Raw genomic sequence first — 20,828 nt, forward strand, 5'->3', positions numbered from 1 at the left:
GGTAAAAGGTGGAAACCCTCCCCCCACAGTGTTCATGGACAGATGAATGGATAAACAAAATGTGGTATTTATGTACAACAGAACACGTACAACGGAATACACACACCAGGGAAGGAGAAATTCTGACACCTGCTACAACATGGATGAACCTTGATGTTATGCTAAGTGAAATTAGCTGGTCACAAAAGGGCACCTACTGTATGATTCCACTTGCAGGACGGACCTAGTGCTGTCAAGTTCACAGAGACAAAGGAGAAGCACGATGGCCGTCAGGGGCTGAGGGGAGGGAGGAGTGGGGAGTTCGTGTTTAATGGGAACAGGCTTTCAGTTCCAGATGACGACAAAGTTCTGGAGATGGTTGCCCAACAACAGAAATGTACTTAATGCTACTAAACTACACATTTATAAATAATGAAAATGGTAAGTTGATGTTATGTATACTTGACCACCATTTTTTTAAGTAAGAAAAAAAATTCCACACATACATCCATCCATGATCCACTGAACTCCTAACACCAAATGCCCTCCTGGCAGTCCCCCCCACTATGGCTCACCCCATGGGCAGAGTGGAGGGAGAGGCAAATGAGGCCCCCTCCGTGGCTGGCCCCCAAGACCCGCATCTTCCAAGAGCACTCTGGGTTCAGCCAAGCCCCAAGCCCATTTCGCCTGCAGCCCTCCATTCCGGCCATAATGAAATTACGCGTGCGCGCTTACAGGGAAAGGGAGCGGGTATGGTTCTCATTTATTTGCGCTCAGCGCCTCAGAACCCAGTGGGGTAGTCGCTGTTTGATGTCGGAGGCACCCCGCAAGGCCTCTGCATCATCAGCCTCCATTTCCCTCAGTAACAAGAAACCAAGGTTCACTCGGACTAAATTGTCTTGAAAGTCGGAGCAGAGAAGGGGTTCCAAACATGCAGCTTGCCAAAGAAATGCATTCCCTCATGCAAAGTAGGCATGAAGTAAGGATCTGGTTCCTGGGACCCCAGGGCTTCCCACGGAATTCAGAAATTCAGACTTCTCCCCCAGATCTCAGGAGCACTGTGGTACAGAGTCATTTAGGAAGAGAACACACAGAAAGGACCTTGACCAAGAACTTACTATGATGTCTGGGACCTGACAGGTGTTTGCTCCATAAAACCCCATTTTCCTGCTGGGGAAACGAAGCTCGGAGAGGTAAACAGAATGGATTAAGGCGTTAAGTGGAGCTTCAACTTGGATCGGGCTGATGCCAGCGTCTATGTTATCTCAGCTTAAGCACCTGTTGGAGTAACTGTGGCTGTCACAAATCACCCCCAGCCTGTCACGTAAAACCACCACCATTTCGTGATGTTTGCAGATTCTACGAGTCAGAAATTTAGAAAAGGTAGAGCAGGTTATTATGAGTTGAAATGTGTCCCCCCAACAAAGAGATATGTGGAGGCCTTCACCCCCAGTATCTCAGAAAGTGACCTGATTTGGAAATAGGGTCTTTACAGAGATCATCAGATTAACATGAGGTCGTTAGGGACATCTTATCAATAGGACTGCTGTCCTTATAAAAACAGGAAATTTGGTACACTATTGGTGGGATAGTAAATTGGTACATCCAGTATGGAAAACGATATGGAGGGTCCTCAAAAGTTAAAAATAGAACTACCAGATGGTCCAGCAATCTCACCTCTGGGTATTGACACAAAGAAAACAAACACTCTAATTTGAAGAGATATATGCACACCAATGTTTGTTGAAGCACTATTTACAATAGCCAAGCTATGGAAGCAACCTAAGTGTCTGCTGTCAGATGACTGGATAAAGAAGACATGGGCTATATATACACAATAGAATATTACGCAGCCATAAGAGAAATTAAATCTTGCCATTTGTGACCGACATGGATAAATCCAGAGGGAACCACGCTAAGTGAAATAAGTCAGAGAAAGAAAAATACCATAAGGTCTCGCTTCTAGGCGAAGTCTAAGAAACAAAAAAACAAATCAATACCCAATGACTCGGCAGCAGTCTTAAGAATGCAAGTGTTCTTTCCTGCTGCCACTTGGGAAGAAGGCCCAGGCAGCGTGGGGACAGGCTGGGATCTTCCCGGCGGGTGTCATTCTGCGTGGCTCCACTTCAAAAGCGGATTTCCCCCCAAGGGGCCCTCTTTTCATCACTGCTCCTGAGACTAAAAGGTGTCCCTTTATTGCATCAAGCGCCCAGGCTCCAAGGCCAACGGGCACGAGGGCTGGGCCGCCCCGCCCAGCCGTGACCTTACGGAATGCCCTTTCGCCGAGGTGGGAGCTGGCAGAGCAGGCCCAGGGCACAGGGTTAGGCCCTGATAACCTGAGATCAAAGCAGCCTGTCAGCAGTGTCAGCTGAGAGGCCGCCAAGACAAGCGACGCAGGCAGCTTTATCTCCCGGCTGGCCCGGGAGCCGGGGCGGGCAAAGCACCACGGTTCCCGGAAACTATTTCTGGAAGGGCCAGGAGGGAGCCGACGGTGCCCTTACTCGCGGCCCGCTGGCTCGGGGTCTGTCTGCTGCAATCTCGCTCACCCCGCGTGGTTTCCTCCGTCCCACGTTTTAGTTCTTTCCTGCTCTTTCGGCCCCAGTTTTCCATTCTCGTACGTCCGCGTGCACACACGCAATAAAGATCGTTTTCTCTGCCCGCAATTCCTGCTCTCACTTTCCCTCGTTCACACACAGAAGACGGCGTTGCCCTCGCCTCCCTGCCAACACACACACAGCTGCCTCTTTCCCTCCTGGCCTCTTCCATTCCCGCGCATAACCAGTTCTCTCCCACCTTTCTTTACACCCATGTGCTTCCTCACACGTGCACACACACACACTCACACCTGCCTGGGTTCCAATCTCCAAACTCTCTTAAACCAGAATCCAAAGACAGCTGCCAATTAAAACAATAAAAAACTCCTCGCCTTCCTTTCAGTTATTATGAACTCTGGGACCATTTCCACCAGCTGATGCCTGGATTTTTTTTTTTTTTTTTTTTTTCCCTTTCCCCTTCAAGGTGTTGACCTCTTTGTTTGCAGCTGGAAGAAACCCAGCCACTGTTCTTGCTCCAGCTGTGGCCTCTGTCAGCTGGGCGGCCCACAGGTGGCCGGTTTCAAACACGTCAACTGTAGCCCAGTTATCTCGGCGCTTTTTAAAAGGAAAAGGGGAGGGGGTGATGTCTACCCTCCCAATATATTATGAGCAATTCCAGAAACTTCCGCACACCGAAAGTTTGAATTTCCCTCTCTACGCTTAAACTCATACTTGGTCTCTTCCCCAGGGCCCCAGCCTGGCTGCAGGAAGACAGAGAGAGAGGGACATTGATGTGCTTGCTACTTTCTGCCCTAAGCATCTGTAGGCTTCAGAATGCCATCAGGGCAGCTGGGCTGGTAGAATGGGAGACATAGCAGGAAGGGGAGACAATTGTTCGGGGAGTCCCGCCACTGCCCCAAGACAAACGGAAGGAAAGATGCATCTACCGAGCCCCTGCTGTGCACTGGGTACCTTGCCAACCTGTGCTGGGAGATGTTGTCCTTTGAGAGGCGGTGGGTCCCGCCCTCAGCACAGCGCCAGACGCACACTAAACACTCAATACTTGGAAAATATGTTTCTCTCTCTCTTCCACTTATTTTTTTTTTTAAACCATCTTCCCAACCCTCTTGGATGGCTATCCACATTTGGTAAATGAGGAAAATGAAGCTCAGAGGGGTTGGGTGACAACCGCTTAAAACACAGCCTGTAAATCGGCCCGCGTCTCCCTCTCCTCTTTCTGCCCACCAGGTAGCAACACGGTGCACTGGGGGAAACCGTGTTACATCCTTTTGCTTTTTCCACAGAAGGATGCAAACTCCTAGTTTTGGAAATGGGTTTTTCCTAGCTTCTTTCAGACCTGGTTAAATCCAAATTTCCGAGTATAGACCCTGAAAGGGCTCGCACAGATGCCTAGGACCCAATCACCCGGGTTGTAGAGCAAAAGCAAACTGCACCAAGAGCAAGAACAGAGGAGCTGTATGATTTTTACCTACCCTCCTCAGGGTAACAACTTCTCCATGTTGCTTTGGGGAGATGAGCCTTCTTTTACTGGAATATAATCATAGCGGAGCGGTCCGGCATGACGTCACTACCGGAGGGCGGAGCCTAGGGCCCAAGCTCAGCCAATCAGACGCTCCCCCCAGGAATTCACACCTGAAACTGCTTCTGAAGTTCGCAGCCCCTTGATGGTCTTCAGCTGAGTCTATTAATTCCTGCTACCCGGCGCCCCTAGCTCCTGTGTTTTCAGAGACTTTGTACCCCCCCCATATCCTTCCAGTAAATTCCTTCTTTGCTTAAGTTAATGAAAGTCACTTTGGGTGCTTGCAGAGAACTCTAAGTGCTACAGGAAGGCACGCAGCCAAACTCACCCAGCAAGGCAGTGGCGGAGAGACTGGAATCTTCTGAATCCCAGTTCATTCCTTCCTCTAGTGCCTGGAAGGATCTGAGTGGCTTGATTCTTTCACCCTCCACATTGCGTAACAGCTCTGAGCCTCAATTTCCATAACTGAAAAAAAAAAGGGAATATTAATTAGATCAAACGCTATGAAACTGCAAGTTTTACAGCTCAAAAAGGTGGGGGGGGGGGCAAATATATTGGCAATATCATACTAAACGTGTCCAGATCCTAATTCCAATTCATTGGGAGGCAGGTTTCCCCACACCACCAAGCAATTCTCTGACACCAGCTGGGTGTCCTACGATTTAACTCAATTCTACGCAGAGACAGGGTCAAATTCCACAGGTTGAGGGCTCAATCCCACAAGACTCCCCGCCCCTCCCCCTGCTTCAGGTTGTTACTTGGGCTTCTGATGGACCGGCTACAAACTGGGGGTTCCAACAACCCCCTCCAGCTCAGAATCCTAATCTCAAATCCAGGTTGTCACCTGTACTTTTGACCAATTGGCTATAAATCAGAGGTTCCCACCTCCCCCTCTATGGGTTCGCTTAATTTGCTAGAGCAGCTCACAGAACTCAGGAAAACCCTTTACTCACTAGATTATCAGTTTATCCTAAAAGCATGTAACTCAGGAATAACCAGACGGGAGAGATGCGCAGGGCAAGGCATGTGAGGGGAGGCCTGAGGCTTTCGCGCTCTCAGGAGGCACCCTCCTTCCCAAATCTCCATGGGTTTGCCGCGCCAAAAGCTCTTGGAACCTTCTTCTCTTTAGGTTTTTATGGAGGCTTCACCACACAGGCATAATTCATTAAATCATTGGCATCTCACTTCACTCTCTAGCCCCTCCCCACTGCCCTGGAAGTTGGTGGGTGGGACAGAAAGTTCCAACCCTCTAATCACTAGGTTGGTCCTCCAGGCAATCAGCCCCCATCCTTAGGTGCTTCTGAAAGTCACCTTATTCACATAACAAAAGACACCTGTATTGCTCACATCACTGCAGAAATTCCAAAGGTTTTAGGCAAACCGGGAGGAAGACCAGATACATATTTCTTATCATAAATCAGAATATCAGTCACCTATGCCCCACCTTGCCTCACTGCGTGCTCATTCTCAATGGTGTGCAGCTCCTCTCTGAGATCTTTGTCAGAACTGTGGGAATGCAAGGACTTCTGTAGCTCAAAAGGCCAGGAGTGAATTCCAGCCTCAGGCAGGGCCGGAGCCTTTGAGAACCTCCCTCCCTCTCCCTCCGGGTCTCCAGCTTCACATCTCACTTAGATGACTTCCTTCCACACACTCACGCCTCAAGGTGGCAAAGAAGACCCTCAGAAGCTCCAAGCGGACGCCCTCCCAACTGAACCACCCCAGCCAGGAAGGTATCCCAATTTCTCAGCCATCCTTTTGAGTCCCAGGAATGAATCTCACTGGTTTAGGTCAGTCACATGGCCACCCATGGGCCAATCACTTTAGCCAGGAGTCAGAATGCTCAGATTGGTCAGGCCTTGGTCATGCGCCCACCGTCCTGGGCCTCGGGGATGAGGGTCAGTTTCGCCCAAATTGTCTGGACACAGAGCAGAGGAGGAGCAGTTTCCAAAGGAAAAAACAGGGGCTGGGAGGGAGGCCAGACCTTGAGGCGTAAAAATTGTAGAAGCCCACGGCCTGTGTCCTGCTGGTTCACAGTGGCATAGCTGCACAGTTGAACGCCCAGATCTGGGTTGTACACACCTGAGTCTGAAGCTGCCTCCATCACTTTCCAGAACCCGGGCAAACGGGCATCTTGTTGACCATCAGTTTCCTCATCTGTAAAGTGGGTAGAAAACTAGTATCAACTCACAGATTTATAAAGATTAGAAAAAATGTAATAAATAGAATAGGACATTTATCACAAAGAAGGTGCTAATAACACAGCTAATAATACTGGTCCTTTGAGAAATCTCAGTTCTCAATGCCCATAAATATCCCAGTTCCTGGCTTCTGGATGAGATTCTCTTGTTTTCCTCTGTCCTGTTTCTTCCTCAGTTATTTGCCACTTTGCCTTTTTTTCCTCCTTGCAAAGATTAAACACACACACACAGACATACACGAGTCCAGCCCAAATAACCCACTCACATAAAACAGAGGAGGAAGTAAAGATCTGTGGAATTCATTTAAATTTAACTATGAGCAACCAGAGACTCGTGTGGTGGAAAACATGCAAAAGGCTTGAAGGAGGAAAGAGGATATTAACACTGTAATTTTCCCAATCATATCGAGACATCTCTTTCAGCCCTAATGACAGGATGCATAGCACATTTGTCAAAAACTGCTACATCTCCAAGCAGAAACCTAATAAATTGAGTTTCTGCTCAGTGACAGGGTAGTCTGAGGTCGCTGTTGGTTTTGTTCCTTTTTTTTTTTTTTTGCCTTTTTCTCTCCAAGGCAGTTTGTTTGTGTTACCATCTTTGTGGGTTTTCCACCTTGTTCTTCCTTCCACGTGAGTTGGACAGGACCTGAGTCTGCATGGACCAGAAAAGTCCACGGTAAAGCTTCCAGCGGCCCCACGCAGGCCAAGACTGGTTAGGCAGAGAAAGGCTGTGATTTGGTGTCCTACGTGGTCTCTGGTTGAACTGACTTTGGCCAGTGGTGGGCAAAGGGATGATGAAATCTATGGCCAACAAGTGAGAGGAGGACCAATTTCAGGGATATGTCTGGGCACTTCCTTGGGTCTTAAGAACCTAACTTGGAAGCCAGTCTACGATGATTTTCAGTCATGAGCTTGTTCCTGGAATTTCCACTGATATCAGCAGAGCCCCAACAGTGGAAGCTCAGCACCATCAGGGAGCTCTCTGCTGGATAACTTACCCACCTGCCTTCAGGTGTGGCTCTCCTTCCTGCTCTCCAGGGCAACACGAGGGCACCAGCCTCAGAGACACAAGGGACAGCCGGGCTTGGAGGTGTAACGAACACACTAAAACCTCACATCCTTGGATGGATGGGGCATTCAAGAGTGGAAAATCTGAAACTGAGTCAGAGGAGCTTGGATCAATTAGATGCAAGGAAGAGACAGCTGAGGAACTCTTTAAAATATTTTCCAAGCCAGTGGCAGGAGATGAGCTTGGAGAGGGAGATGCGGGCCAGATCTGGAAGGATGTGGGTAGCACTCTGTGAGCATGTGGGGGCCCCTGAAGGGCTGAGAGCAGAACAGTGATGATCAGAGCTGCATTTCAGAGGCTCGCTCCGGCTGCGGGGTAAAGAATGGATGGGGGGAGGGGAGAGTGGAAACAGCTGTCAGAAGGCTCCTGTGGAAATCTAGAGAAGAGAGGGAGGTGGCCTGAGCCAAGACATTGGGTAGAGAATGCAGACAAGTCGACAGCTCCAAGAACTATTCAAGAAATCGGGTTAGAAAGGAAGACCGTCTTAGACAAGAAAGACAAAGGCTGTGCACTTAAAAAGTTTCACCCTAAGGAGAGTTAGTCTAAACTATTTCCCCTACCTTTTGTTCATCTAACAGAAGGGCACGTTGAAATCTTTTTTTTTTCCTTTTAAATTGTGCTCCTGGACCAACTGTGTCTCCAAGTGTCACCTGTTAACATTTTTGTGCGTAGTGCTTAAGCTAGCAGGTTCTGAAATCAGGCCGCCTGGGTGCGGTTATACTATTTAGAGTCTTCATTAGAAGCAGGTACATCTAATAGCTCTCTTTGATGATCTACTCAGTAGGGGAGAAGAATTAAAGGGGTGAGATTCTCCATTTAGCACGCCAATGTCCTGCCCTAAATTAAAAAGGATGTGATCTTAATGCAGCCCTTGGCAGTGGAGTCAGAAAAGCAAAGCTGTGACAGAGAGATGTTGTTCTGTGCAGACAAGAGAAAAAATATTTTCAGGAACCTAAAGCTTAGGGCTAATCTTGAAGAACCACCAAATGGTCCCCTGCCCGCCAGCAAAGGGCACACTTCTTTGCCAGCATGTCCTCAAATACCACCTAATCAACAATACAAGTTGCTAAGATCGTTCCTCCCATGGATCTTCCCCAAACAGGCCGTCCTAAGGCTGAGCAGGGCAGAGATAAAGGGGTAACCATGGTGGGTAAACTCACCATCCTGTTATCAATTAAGAGCTCACCACTCAATCCAGACCCCAAATGGAAACGTTCTACACGGACATGGACTGCCCTTCATGAGTAAGGTGACGGACCATCCCAGTTTGTCTGGGACTTCCAGTGCTAAAATGGGGAGACTCCTAGGCGAACTAGGACGAGATGGTCACCCTGCACCTGAGCCCCACTTGGAGCTCATGTCACCATTTTCAACGGTGATTTCAGAAAACCATATTGACCAAAGTGGGGTCCATTTTATTGGGAAGGAAAAGAAAATCAGTTTGCTCCACTGTATGTGTTCCGCCCACTGTTTCCAATGGAAAGGAAACAGGGAGAGCCACAGTGGTGAGCGCAGGCTCTGAAATCAGACGCAATGGGTTCAAATCCTTGCTGTCCTCTGTACAATGGGAACGTTCCTAATTCATGCCTCCGAACTAAGAAAATGTGTGGAAAGAGCTGGACCCAGTGTCTGGCTTGTAATAAGTATTCGAAACCATGAGCTGTTTTTTTATTATTAGAACTTTCCATCTAACCCCACCCCAAGCCCAATCCTCTTGATGGAAAGCTACTTAGAGCTTTTAATCTCTCTCTTGGCATTTCCCATTTGACATAAGCTTTGAGGAGCTTCTGTAACTCAGCCCCCTTCCCGGGGGGCCTTAACTGATAGGGTCCATTTACCAGGTTCCTCTTTGCAAATTTGTAACTGAGACGATTTGGAAAACCTTTGACTGAAGTGACCAACGTGACTGAATGTGAAAGAAAAGCCTGACCATCGTGCCTTTCCCTAAGGACAGGGTTATCTCTAAGGGAAGGGAGGTTTCTCAGCTCTGAAGATGTTTGTTAACTGAGATAATGTGTATAAAAAGCTTAACGTGGTGGTCCAAACAGGGCCACCGCCACGTAATTCTCTCTTCCTCGAACAATTGCAGTAGCCTCCTAGTTTGGCTACTGCTTCTGCCTTTTTGCCCAAGAATGTTTTCCACCCCACAGCCGGAGGGAGGGGTCTTTTAAATGTAAGGCAGCTAAAAGCTAGAAACTGCCCTGGTTATCCATCAACAGGAGAAAGGATACACTGTGGTATATCCCTGCAAAGAAATACTACCCCACAATTAAAAAAAAAAATGTACTGGTCCAAGTTACAGCATGGGTCTCAAACATACTACGCCGAGTGAAAGAAAAAGCCTCACACAAAACTATACCCTGCACAATTCCATTTATATAAAGTTCTGGATCAGGCAAAACGAACATATGGTGAGAAAAATCAGAACAGAAGTCCCAGGGGGCAGGGAAGGAGGGAGGGGTGCAGTGATAACGGTCTCTATCTTGATAGGGGTGTGGGCTGCACAAGTATGTCAGAAATTGTCAAAATTCGAAGAATGATACACTTAAGATTTGTGAATGTGACTGTATGTAAATTTCCCCTCTAAAAACAAATATTGAACTCTGGTCAGTGATATGCATGCCAAGGGGTGGGGATGGGATAATCTCACATCTGCAAGCTTACTTCTGAAATGCAACAGAACAGTAAGATGCAGTGATAAGTTGGAGAGAGGGAGGAATAAATTGAGTAGATGGGTGATGAAGCGGAACGTGGTGTGGAATCCACTCGGTGGGCATGTGGAGGCTCTCTCTATAACTTCTCCACTTTTCTATATGCTTGAAGTTTTTCATAATAAAAAAATGGAGGAAGGGGTGCGGAGGGAGAGTAGAAAGGGAGATAGGTCACTCCTTTGTGAAACAGCTTCCCCTTTTATTCAGATGCAAAGCCAAAGCATTTGGGCTCCTCCCCACTCCCAACTCTCTAGTTTCATCCCCTGCCACCTTCTAAACCACATCCTTTTCAATGGTGATGGAAGCCTCCCAGCTCACTTTACTTCCAGCCGTGGTGGCCCCCTTGGTTGTCCGCAAACATAACAACCATGTTCTGGTCTCAAAGCCTTTACACTTCTGTTCCTTCTGCCTGGAACACTGTTCCCCCGGATTTCACAAGCTCGATTCCCTGACTTCTTCGGTCTCTGCCCCGACGCCACCTCCTGAACTTCCTTCCTCCCATCACTGTCCGGCCCTTTGCCTGCTTTAGGTGTCCTGGTTTTTCTCACCTGCAGCTACAATACTCATTTGTTTACTGTCCATCTCCCCTCCCAGCGGCAGAGGCACTTTGCCTTGTTCCTTGTGGTGCGTCCACACCTGGAAGACCGCAGCTCTCAACCGAAACTTGTTCAATGAACACGTCTATGAACAAGTGAGATGCTGACACTAACAACAGTCATCTGAACTGGGTCCTTGGTCAGCGCTGGCTCTGTGCTAAACCACGGACTTCCACGGTCTCAAATAGCCTAGTGCTATTTTTATAACTGAGAAAAATTGGAGTTTAGAAGATTAATTTATCCTAAGACAGGGGTCAGGGCTGGGAAAGTCCAACCCAGTTCTTTGGTTTCAAAGCCCAGAATCTTTCTGCCTTGCCACCAGGCAGGGAGGGCCTAGAGGAGGGAGTGGAATGGGAGAGAAGGTGTCAGCATGTCACCAGGGCTGCCCTAACTGCAGATATAAAGACCCAGGTGCCCACACATCCAGGGACATCAGACTCTCCATCATCAAACTTTCAATGACACCTGGTGCCCTTAGTCCCCGGTCTACCACGGTCAGCTGGGCTGACCAGCATTATTCCTGGGCTTCCAACTTGATCAGCTCTTCTACATCATGGTCTGTGTTAAAAAGCTGCCCTCAGGAAACCCTCCTACACTGTTGGTGGGAATGTCATTTGGTGCAGCCATTATGGAAAACAGTATGGAGGTTCCTTGAAAAACTAAAAACAGACTTACTCTATGATCCAGCAGTCCCACTCCTGGGCATATATCCAGAGGAAGCTCTAATCTGAAAAGATACATGCACCCCAGTGTTCATAGCAGCACTATATACAATAGCCAAGACATGGAAGCAACCTACATGTCCATCAACAGATGACTGGATAAAGAAGTTGTGGTGCATATATATACAATGGAATACTACCCAGCCATAAAAAAGAATAAAACAATGCCATCTGCAGCAACATGGATGGACCTGCAGATCGTCATTCTAAGTGAAGTAAGCCAGAAAGACAAATACCATATGATATCACTCATATGTGGAACCTTTAAAAAAATGACACAAATGAACTTATTTATAAAACAGAAACAGACTCACAGACATAAAAAACAAACTTATGGTTACCAGGGGGTAAAGGGGATGGGAAGGGATAAATTGGGAGCTCAAGATTTGCAGGTACTAACTACTATATATAAAATAAATAAACAAGTTTCTTCTGTATAGCACAGGGAACTATATTCAATATCTTGCAGTAACATATAATGAAAAAGAATATGAAAAGGAACATATATATATATACATATGGATGACTGAAACATTGTGCTGTACACCAGAAATTAACACAACATTGTAAACTGACTATGCTTCAACTTAAAAATAAAACAATAATTTTTTTAACTGCCTTTCAGTAGCAAAGATGACCTTAACCCCCACATCCAACATCTTTCTTCTGTGTTTCCTCTTATATACAGGCTCTATCTATTGACCTAACACAGAGCGATTTTTTTTCTGCATGCTGAAAAATATTAGTTCTCTCCATGATTAACTAGTCTATATCTGATCATCAAGTTTAACATATAGGGGAAAAAATGTCAAGGATGTTTGCAATTATTCATATATGATCAGTCAGTGGCTGGGCATTCAGGAAGTGAGAGGCACATCGCTTGTTGCTACACGTGTATACTGAGCACCTATTATGTGCCAGGCATGTTATCAGACCCTAGGGGATGAGGAAGGTGGGGAATGAGGATGTCTCCTGCAGCGCTCAGTCAGTTACTGTGTGACCTTGGCCAAGTTACTCAAGCACTCTGAACCTCAGCTGCCCCACCTGAAAAGTAGAGATAACTGTACCTTCTTGAAAATGCTGTTATTGTAAGAAACACAGGAGACAAGGTGTAAAACAGGGTCAAACACAGGGGCCACAACACAAGAGCCCAGGAAAAACATGCTAGTTTTGTGCCCACATCTCCCTCCCCTGCTCCCTCCCACTTCAAAGAGACCCTGAGACATACTTGGGGAAATCTGATGTCCGGGCAGACCTGGTTAAGTGCTCTGAGTGAGGAACTGACCACAGACTAGTATTTAATTCAAAGGATACTCACAAAGGAGGTAGTTCTGTCCCCACATTACAGATAGGAAAACTAACGTTCAGAGAGCAGAAGTAACTTGGCCAAGATCATGCAGTTTTTAAGTTTTAGACGCCTCCTAGTTCTTGCCTCGTTCATCTCACGGTAGAGAGAGATGGATTCCAACCAGCTGCGGAAATCCAAGAAGGCTGCCTGAAGGAGACGGCCATTTCAAGAGTCTATCTTCACAGCATGAGTATGTTTCTCTCTACTACCAAACTCGGAATTCCTCTGGGAGTCTGCATCCTGGATTCCATAACCCAGAGTTTTGCCACTTTCGTTCCAGTTTTGGCTTTAGCCCAAGTGGGCATCAGCACAAAGTCTCCTCCTCTGAACACAAGTCAAACATTCAGATTCCCAGAGACCTCCGCCTGACACCACCCACCTCCTTCCCCATGGTCCCCACTTCTAAAGAGATTTGAGAAAGCCGCTGCCCTCTTGGAGAACTCCTCCCCACTGGCTGGTTGTATCCGACCTCCTTTTTGTCATTTGGTGATAGGGTTCTTTAAAAAACGGGGGGGAAGAGGGGGAAATCCAGCAAATACTAAGACAGCATCCTCAGGTTGGAGGACCCACCCGGCTACAATTTAAAATACACATGTTCTGATTAATTACAATTACCTGTTTGTTTTCTCTTCCTTCCACATCCCCTAGCTGTGTATACAGTGAGAAGGATAGGGCTGGGCCTGTCAGGGTATTTTGTTTTTTTTTTTTTTTTTGGTTTTTTTTTTTTCCCTCTGCTGTGTTTATCCACCCAAGAAAGTATTTTAAGTACTTTGTTTCCATTATGCTATTCTGAGCCCATTACTTGGTGGGGTGATTAAAGATTGCTTTTGGCAAGAGAAGAGAAAGCAAAGTGTTTGTTACTTCCATGACAGCTAGCCTTTCCCAGGCGGTCTTCAAAGGGGAAAACATAAACACATGGCATTCAGAATACATATTGGCTTCATACTGGGAGCCACAGAGAACGCCTGGCCCTTCACCTTTGCCTGGAATCCGAGCAGCTGGGTCAGGAGTCACGAAAAGGGCTCTGGCTAGGCCATCTTGGAGGCGACCAACTTCTCTGGGGTCTTCTGTCTTCCTGCTCACCTGTGTGGTCCTTCATCCTTTCCCGTTGGCTGGGGTCATCTTGGTTACTTCTCCACCCTTCCACTCATATTTGGATCTAGCCACGGACAAGACAGATGAGTTCTCCACTTACACGGGGCTTAAAGTTCTGGCGTGGTCCACAGACCTTAATCACAGAATCCCACAGGTATGTTTCCGAGAGGTGGTAAGTTTCACGATGGGGGAGTCCAGAGCATGTAATGGGCATGGGACTAGGAATCTGAAATTTTCCTGGGGTCCAGGAAGACTTCCTTGCATGTGCAAATCTGAAAGATACGCAGGAGTTGGGAGGGAAGGGGTCTTTTCAGCAAAGGCAGTGAGGAGAGAACACAGCCTTTTCAGAGAAGGAAAAGAAGGCAAGGTGGCTGGAATCCAGAGGACAAGGGCAAGGTGATGTAAACAGGTCAGAGAGGTCTTTGGAGCCCCGCCCCCTGAGTATCACCATGTAGCAGGTGCTAAATACCAGGCAGTGAAACTAGAAATAGAAGGAGGAAGTGTCACAGGTGAATAGAAGGAGCCAATCCCTGCTTTCTTATCTTAATAGCTGGGAGGCCCTTGGGCAAGATATTTTATGTGGTAAGCCTCCATTTCCTCATCTGTCAAATGGGTATCATTAACCCTACTTCACAGGACCAACAGTACCTAGTTGGAACTTATCTTTAATGAGCTGCACTTTCCTTGTTTCACTTAGTATCTCAGGGGGGATGTGCACAAAGTTAAAAAAAAACCTCCTTACCCATCTCTGATTGACTGCTCACTTGAATGAAGGCCCAAGACCTGCTGGCCAGGGGACCTCACTCATCCTCCATCCCTCCAGTCAGATGGCATCTCTTTGAAGTCAGCAGCTGATCTCTCCCCAGCATCTTGGGGACCTTCGTATCTCCCTGGCCTATCTCCTAAACTGTTGTGACAAGCCGATGAGATAAAGGGTGGGTGAGGTCTTTAGAGGATTCCTGTTCCCCTCCCTGGGCTGGGGAGGAAATCTGCTTTGGCCTAGATAGGGTTACAAGCTGCACGAAAGCATTTTCCCTGAACTCACACCCTTAAGTCAAGGGCCTCTCGAATTCAAAATGGCACCGGCAGGTTCAGGCTTGTCCAGAGCGCTTAAAAAGTCTAGGAATCTCTCTCTTCTGGAGCCAAGTGGGCAGCTTCAGAAACTCTGACTGCTTGGGCAAAGTGAAAGCAAAGGCTGGGGCAGCCCACGTGCTTCCTCTGCTCCACGACCTCCTGAGTGTTGGCTCCACGCTGGGTGCTTTTCTACGCACCCCTCGTCATTTCATCATCTCCACCATCCCATGGGAGAGGCATGAGCCTGTCCACGGCAACAGAGTCGATCAACTGGGAAGTTCAGTGGCTTGCCCGGAGCCTCAGTTATGAGATGGAAAAAACAGAACTCCTGATTCTGAATACACCCAGTTCTTTAGCCTTCAATGGTGTCTTGATGGTGGTCCTCCCTCCATCCAAAAATTAGATTATATGGGACCCAAGGAGGAACTGGAAGGATGCTCAGGTGGGTGGGGGCCTCCAGGTCGGGGTGGAGGTGGGGTCTCTGCTTTGAATGTTGAATTTGGATTTCCAGGGAGACTCCCGGCGACCAAGAGATCACTGACATCCTCCATCGTTTTGGTCCTTTTCCAATCCCGACCCCTCTGCTGGCCTCACTACAGTTCTCGAAGGTACGATCACAATCATGGTCATCATCACTGCCCCATTTACTAAGCACTTTCTAACTGCTAGAGGCTAAGCCAAGCCATATATACTTCACAGATGAGGAAAAAGTCAGGCTCAGAGGAGGAGAAGTTCACCCAAGGTCACAGCTAGTAAGTGGCAAAGTCAAGTCTGAAACTGGGTCTGGCTGACCCCCAAGCTCTCAACCATCCACACAGCGCCCACTCTTCTGCCTTCACCCTTGGACAAAGGTAAAAAAACGGCACCAAAATCCAGTGAAATCTTTATAGGTATGTATATGTGTAACTGAATTGCTTTGCTGTACTCCTAAAACTAACATTGTAAATGGACCACACTTCAATAAAAAATAAGCATTATATATATAAAAAAAACTCCAGTGAAACCCTGTCCTGACTAACCCTGAAGCCCAAACCTGGCTTGCACGTCTCTCTCGCAAGCTCCACCCCCAGGCCTCAGTTTCCCCACCTGTGCAATAATAGGGAGCTGAGTTAGGTGAGCCCCTAGGTTGTACTCAAGTCCTGACAACGGCAGTTCAGCCCAGATGCAGCATCCCCTATGCCTTCCACCCCATCCCAGTCCTGAATCCTCCTGAGAACCTGTCTTCATAGGGAAGATAAGTGAGGGCTTCAAACTCGCCCTGTTCCTCTCGCTGACTTCCAAGGAGGTGGGGAAGATGCCTTAAGTCCGAGCTGGGCTCCTTCGGGCCCCACAGCCACATTCCCTGGGCTTCCCCTCAGGCTACTCCCATTCTGGGAGCTTAACTGGGCCTTTCTCATGCCTGGAATTCTCCCTGAGAGTCTAGCTCCTGAGGCTGGAAACAGAGCCCTGCCCTCCGGGAATTTAGCCCCATCTTGACTGTAAGCTTTGAGAAGAGGCGGACACAAGTCTTTAGAGCCAGAGAGAGCTGGATTCACATCCCCGTGCTGCCGTGAACTAGCTGCACTGTCTTCGTCCCTGTGGGAGACACTTAGGGACTCGGTGTTTATGAAGTTCCTACTGTGTGTTAGGAACTGTGCTACAGGGCACAGTGCTGACTAGAGAAACAAGATCCCTGCCACCTTGAAACTTGCCTTCTAGTCGGAAGAGTGGGGAGAGGGGAGGTAAATAGTGAACAACTACATGTGAGATTTTCAAAGGTAATTAAAACAAGGTAAAAGGATAGGAAATGGTGGGGGACCACTTTCAATGTGCAGTAAAGGTCCTCCTAAGGAGAGGACACTTGAGGGGAGACTTGATCACAGAGATTGTAGCATAAAGGGCCAAGGAAAGAGCATGCAGGCAGAGGGAGCAGTGAGGACCCTGCTGTGCTTCAAGGTCAGAATTAAGGTTGATGTGGCAGAAGGGGAGTGAACTCAGGGGAAAGGAATTCAAGGCAAGGTTGGAGGATGCCAGGTGCCAGGTCACAGAAGGCTCTGCAGGTCAGAGAACAGTCTGAATTTTATTTCAGGGCTGTGGGGAGCCACTGGAGAATTTTTCCCCCCACTCTTTTACAAAAGAAACTGTTGGAAGAATTTGTCACTCTCCCGAAGCGGCTTACCATTCTGCATTCCCACTGGGCATTCCGGTTGCTCCACATCTTTGTCAACACTTGGCATGGTGACTCTTTTTCATTTTAGCCAGTGTTCAGTGTGTAATATCTTGTTATTATTTTCATTTTTATTTTCCTGATGGCTGATGGTGTTGAGTACTTTTTTATGTGCTTTTCAACTGTTCACATACCTCCTTTGTTTTTGCCCATTTTTAAATTGGGTCATTTGTCTTCTTACTAGTGAGTCATAGGACTTCTTTTAATATTCTGGATACATATCCTTTGTCAGATTAAGATTTACAGATATCTTCCCCCAGACTATGGTTTGCCTTTTCATTTTCTCAACAGGGTCTTTCAAAGAGCAGAAGTTTCACATCTTAATAAAGTCCAATTTATCACTGACTTTTATTTTATGGTTTATGCTTTTTACGTCCTAACTAAGAAATCTTTGCCTAGTCCAACATCACAAAGATTTCCTAGTGTGCTCTCTTCTGTCTTCTACAGTTTCAGCTCTTAGGTTTAGTTTTATCTTATATTGTTTACATTAGGTTAAAAAGTTAAACATACACTTGCCATACATCTCAGCAATTCAACACTTAGATACCCACCTAAGGAAAAGAATTATACGTCCACAAAAAGACTTACACGCAAATGTTCATTTCAGCGTGTTATTCACAACAGGCCAAAACTGCCAACGACTCAAATGCCCATCGACAGGTGAATGGATATACTGTCGGACACCCAGGTAATGGAATCCTACCCACCTGCAAAAAGGAGCCAACCAAACGAACCACTGATCCATGCAACAACACAAATGGATCTGCAAAACACGACCTGAGCAAAAGAAACCAGACCAAAAAAAAAAAAAAAGGAGTCCACAGTGGGTGATGTAATTAATATAAAACTCTAGAAATGATCAAGTTTATCTACAGTGACAGAAAGCAGATCAACAGTCACCCAGGGCCAGAGCCTGTGGGTGGAGGAGGGCAGCTGACTTGGAAGGGGCAGGAGGGAACTTCGGAGGTGAAGAAGAATGTTCTGTATCTCGACTGTGGTGGTGGTTACGTGGATGTGTGCACTTATCAAAACACACTGAACTGTACACTTGAAGTGGGTGCCTTTTATTTTGTGTAAATTATACATCAATAAAGTGGGATGTTAAAAAATAAAGTAAGAGCAAAACAGATGCTGATGGAGAAGATGTCCAGAGAGTCTAGGCCCAAGTGTGCAAGGGCCCGGACTGGCAAACATACCTCCACTGTCCTCTCCCATGTCCCCGGCAAACATTACTAATGGATCACAATACTCTTTCTCACTGATCTCAGGCTCAACACAGGGCTCCTCCAGCCAGTCTCCACCAATCAATCCAAGCCAACACCTGACCTGTAGTCTAAACACATGTGATCTGTGGCCCTACGTCCCCTTTTAGTAGGCAAGGAGAGTGGGGCTAGAGAGGGAACTGGTTTCCCAATACCACATGCAAGTTCACGTGAGAGCAGGGACAGGAGCTCTCCTCCCCCAGCTTAGCACTGTTCTCCCAACCCCTCCTGGCCTCTGGAGATGAGCCCCTCATGCTGTGCGGTCGGCCCACCCTCAGGATGTCTGGAGAAAAGTACACTTGTGAAATGAGACCAGGTGACTCATGGAAGGCTCTGAAGACAATAACAACTTAGGATGGCCCAGGGGACTGTCTTTCCTTTTTAAAAGTTGTTCAGAGACAACTCCAGCCTTCATCTCTTTCCTGTGAGTCTAGCCAACTACCTGCATGCCACGTGTTCCCCACCACCACAGAAATTCAGTACCCAGGAACGTGGGCTGCAGACCCTCTAAGGATGAGCAGAATTTCCAAACTGAAAAGTGGAAGACCCTCCAAGACACACGTCAAAGTGCAACACCCCACTTTCTCCTTTTTCAAAAAGTACTTTTTAAAAAATTTTTTTGCAATAATTGTAGATTGACAGGCAAGTTGCAAAGATGGTACCAGAGTCCCCGTTGACTCAGGGGGATGGTTTCCCCTAATGTTACTATCTTGCCTTACCATGGGATGTTCCTCGAAATGAAGAAACCAACATGGGGACATTATCATTCACTGAACTCCAGATCTAATTCAGGTTTCACTCATTTTTCTGTTCCAGGACCCAGTCCAGGAGGCCCCGTTGCTTTGAGCGTTTTCCCTTTTTGATAAATCCCCTCCCTGGCTTTCTCTCTTTCTGATGCCAGCGAACTCCCCCTGGCACCCAGAAACGGATGTCTGCTTACTGTTTCACTCTGCTCTGATTCATTGTACGGATTAGGGTTTGGGGGGAAAGCGCGTCTGATTATTTCTAATATTGTAAATGACCCTTCTTCAGCACATTCATTTTTCCTCTGTTTTGAAGTCTAGTTCACATCATCAAAATGGCCACTGGCACTTCCTGAAAAACTTGGCAGAGCATTTTACAGTATTTCTAAAAATAAAAAAAAAAGTTCTGCTTTTTTTTTTTTTCCGGCCCCCCCTACCCCCAACCTCAAACTTCGTTTGTTCTTTTATGACTAAGGATATTTATCTCCTGCCTGCTTTGGAAGTTTATGGGCAGCTTTTCCTTTGAATTCCAGGCCAAGGTCAGTAGCCTTTCAGTTGTGATGTCACAGTGCGTTGCCTTGGTTACCGCTGTGACATCATCGGACAAACCTGGGGGCCCGATGGGGTGGCGGAGGAGAGAGGATCTTTGAAACAAACTCTTTCATCTGCAGCTCGTGAGGAAACTGCCCCCGGCTTTTGGAAAAAGCTTTGAGATATTGTCAGACGTTAAAGGGAGCAGTTAATAAGATGATTTACTAACCCCCCTCAACAAAATGCCACAGACCCCAAAAAGTCAGGCCACAATCAAAGGCTGCAGACTTCTGAAGGGGAAAAAGCTAAAGGAATAAATGCATTCCTAGAAGCCAGAACCCTGTATTTGTAAAAAGACCATCAGTTAGCCACAAGAACACACACACACACACGCGTGCACACATATGTGCACCCATGCACATACGCACATACAAACTATCGACGAAATTGCCTCGAGACGGAATGCATTTCATGAGGTGTCTCTTGGTCTTTAATCTAATCTAATCTGTCTCTCCCTCAGCATAAAAGCGAAAGCAAAGAAAGGAATTACAAGCCAGGAATGCTGGGCTTAAAAGGCTTTTTAATAAAAGGAGAAAAGAAAAAGAACAAAAGCAGAGTGAACGCTCAGCAGACAGTTTCCATGCCATTAAAACAGCATCTTAAAAAATGTTCATCTTTTTTTTTCCCTTAGGGTCAGGGGAAGGGGGGAAGAATGTGTTTTTATTGTGAACATGTGTCAAGAGGACGCCGTCGCATAAACTCGGGACCCACAATAAGCATATTTGTGTAGTAATTAATGTGAGATCAGAGACGCACATTTTGCCAAAAGGCCATTGTCAGCATGGGACGTATTATGTGGGTCAATAATCGAGTTTTCCAAGTGCGTGTACACCCCGCTCGGTGTAATTAAACACTGTGTCATCTAACGACAAAGCAAGAGTGATTCTCCAGTGGGATTATACCTAAAACACAGTTTTTCTTCTTGGCAAATGTTTTAAGGAAATTCTGCGCAGGAGGAATGTCAAGACATCTGTAATTAGATCTTGGGGAAAAGGGTGGAAGGCTGGAGGCCAGTTTTTATTTTGTCTCTCCAAGAAACCCCATGTAATTCCTAGCTGTCGAGGGCCTTATCCATGAGTCCTTGAGTCGTCTGTCTTTGCCTGCACTGTCTCCTAGGATGCCAAGTACCCCTCGGAAAGCTTACTGCGGCAGCTGTGAAGG

The 20,828-nt window shown here is 47.0% G+C and overlaps 2 long non-coding RNA genes across 6 annotated transcripts in view; one reads left to right on the plus strand and one right to left on the minus strand.

The window, feature by feature from the left end:
* The window catches only part of LOC123619309 (uncharacterized), a 578,093-nt gene that overhangs the window by 414,805 nt on the left and 142,460 nt on the right, over positions 1 to 20,828 (minus strand). For all 5 annotated transcript variants that reach the window (XR_012503694.1, XR_012503693.1, XR_012503691.1 and 2 more), the window contains 2 exons: positions 6,133 to 6,207; positions 4,382 to 4,518 (listed from right to left, as the gene is read on the minus strand). This is a non-coding gene — a long non-coding RNA (uncharacterized LOC123619309). The remainder of the gene's footprint in view (positions 1 to 4,381; positions 4,519 to 6,132; positions 6,208 to 20,828) is intronic.
* LOC123619310 (uncharacterized) lies at positions 13,534 to 18,161 on the plus strand. The gene is made up of 4 exons (XR_006727866.2): positions 13,534 to 13,945; positions 15,377 to 15,473; positions 15,565 to 15,755; positions 17,696 to 18,161. It is a non-coding gene; the product is annotated as an uncharacterized LOC123619310 (long non-coding RNA).

Source organism: Camelus bactrianus, chromosome 32 (genome assembly GCF_048773025.1).
Source record: "Camelus bactrianus isolate YW-2024 breed Bactrian camel chromosome 32, ASM4877302v1, whole genome shotgun sequence".
Lineage (NCBI taxonomy): Eukaryota > Metazoa > Chordata > Mammalia > Artiodactyla > Camelidae > Camelus > Camelus bactrianus.